A 2,500-nucleotide genomic window follows, 5' to 3' on the forward strand; every position below is an offset into this window, starting at 1 on the left:
TTTTCTAGAATCTTTGATATAAAAGGTAACTTGGGAATGGGTCTATAGTTTTGAGGGAGTGAGGGATCCAGCCCAGGTTTTTTTAGCAGTGGGTTCACATGAGCAGTTTTAAAAATGATCGACACCGTGGCTGCGGCATCCCGGGGGACTGGCCGACTGCATCGATTAGACCGTACAGATGAAGCATCAGCGCACCCCCAACTCCACTCTGAGGCCCTCATCTTCTGTGGGACCGGAGAGGAGATGAGGCTATGTGCTGCTGCTGCAGGCTCATCCTTCTCCCAACAGCCTCTGATCCAGGCTCACATTTAAAAAGGAATGACACAGTATTACATTGCTACAGCAAGTTGTGCTTTGGTTAGAAGTAATGATTTGTATTCATGATTGATTGATTGATTGATTTAAATGTTTCGATAAAAAAAGGTATTTGTCCCTACAGGGCACTATCCTTTCTTTGTACAAGGCAATAACTCTCTCCTGCTTAAACGTGACACCACAAAAGTAACTAGGATAGCTGAGTTTATCATGCACAATACCACACTGTTCTATTAGCATCCTAATTAGGAGGTAAGACTGTCTGGTCGGTCACTACATGGTGCAGCTGTAGCTTTTCGAAATATACTTATTTGGATCACTTAACACATAAGCTGGATTTATATATTGAATCATTTATTAAGTACTACTATCAGCAATGCGCACACCACAAGTCACCATGTGTCAGGTCTGTTAGTGGCCTGTAGATGGGGACAGAGGTCTACCGATGGCTATGTTTAAAGCCCCCCCCCCCTCCCGTGGAGAGACAGACAGAATGTGATGGTGGAGACCCAAAAAGGCCAAAGTCTCAATTCCCCAGACAAGTATAGAGTGATGTCCTGTAAACGATGTATTGCACATCTTGAAGCAGTATATTTGATCTCTACTATATCTTTAGTGTGTTTAGCGCTTAGCCCATAGAGTCAATAGTCAGGGTTCTGCTCATTCTCACTTCTCATCACGGTGTTCTGCATTGTTATAAGAGAGAGACTGACGAGCCCCTTTCCTCCTGTACAAAAGAAAACAACGACTGGTTCAAACCTTCTGTGTGTCAACAGTAGAAAACAGTTACACATGCACACACACACACACACACACAAATGCACATACACACATGCATATACAGAAACATACGCTTGCACACACACACACACCCAAACACACACACACACACACACACACACACACACACACACAGACACACACGCCCAAACACACACACACACACACACATACACACACACACACACTCTTCCACATAGTCTCAAGTACATTGTGGCCATCACCTTCATCACCATGTTTACCTTGCAGTGGGTGTCTTGGTAGGCGTGGCAAGCCATCATGGCTGACACTTAAATGCGCCAGCGATCCACACAAATGGAATCATGGGACAGCAGCCGGCTGGACTCCCGCTGGGATGATTACTAGGCACGGGAGGAAAAACAGAGGGAGTGAGGATAGGGATGGACAGAGAGATGAAACGATGGAAGAGGAGAGAGGGACGGAGATGTGGAGGGACGAGATGAGGAAGCAGCTGAAAGTAGGCAGTCAGATAGAGAGAGAGAGAGAGAGAGAAAGATAGAGAGGAATGGAGAGAGAGAGAGTGAATGAGAGAGAGAGAGGAACAAGAAACCTCATTTGTTCATTTGAAGAAACATTGTAATTAACCTATGCAGAGTGAGGTCTCCCAAACTGCTCGGTTAGAGTGACAGAACAGCTGGGGAAATACTTTTTAGTTACACATGTAATCATGTGGAAATGCTTACAAGGCCAGGAGAATAATGAGGAAGCAACAAAGCACGTGGATTAAAAAAGATTTGCCAACAAAAACTAATAGTTTCAACAATTTGTTTCCTGAAGGGCACCTAACTGAAATCTGGGTGGTGAGTTTGGCTTCGGTGACAAATGCATGCCCATATGCCCAGTGCATGCCATGCAAAGAGCTGGTGTTTGCCCTCTACCCCCACCCCCACCCCTGCTCCCAATACCCCCTCACTCTTCCCCGCCCTCTGTCACCCCCTTCTTCTCCCCCCTGAGGTCCATACTCAGCCCCAGTGGGGGGCAGATGAGGTTGGCACCATGCTGGGTAGGGTCCCTTGCTGGCTGCCTGGCATAGCAGTAACACTGAGGGCCCTGAGGTCAGCCCTGTGCCCCGCAACCTGCCAACCCCTGCCCACACCAGCTGCTGTGTCCTCCTCACACAGACCGACACGTACACACATACACACACACAGGCCTACACACATACACGCACTAGCACACGCACACACACATGCACACGTACACGCACACGCACATGCACACACAGAAATACAAATACACATACACCCACATACACACAGGCCTAAACACACACACACACACACACACACACACACACACACAAATAGAAATGCACACACACAGGCCTACACGCCCATGCACATCATAAATTGGCTAAATAAAAATAGATAAATGAAATAGATAA

At 46.9% G+C, this 2,500-nt stretch overlaps 2 long non-coding RNA genes across 3 annotated transcripts in view; one reads left to right on the top strand and one right to left on the bottom strand.

The window, feature by feature from the left end:
* The window catches only part of LOC116220793, a 44,575-nt gene that overhangs the window by 40,440 nt on the left and 1,635 nt on the right, over positions 1-2,500 (top strand). The gene's annotated exons all lie outside the window — the stretch shown is intronic.
* Positions 798-2,500, bottom strand: part of LOC122132963 — a 9,724-nt gene continuing 8,021 nt past the window's right edge. The window contains exons 4-5 of the long non-coding RNA XR_006152462.1: positions 1,338-1,457; positions 798-1,042 (exon numbers count right to left, since the gene is read on the bottom strand). This is a non-coding gene — a long non-coding RNA (uncharacterized LOC122132963). The remainder of the gene's footprint in view (positions 1,043-1,337; positions 1,458-2,500) is intronic.

Source organism: Clupea harengus, chromosome 6, assembly GCF_900700415.2.
Source record: "Clupea harengus chromosome 6, Ch_v2.0.2, whole genome shotgun sequence".
Classification (NCBI taxonomy): domain Eukaryota; kingdom Metazoa; phylum Chordata; class Actinopteri; order Clupeiformes; family Clupeidae; genus Clupea; species Clupea harengus.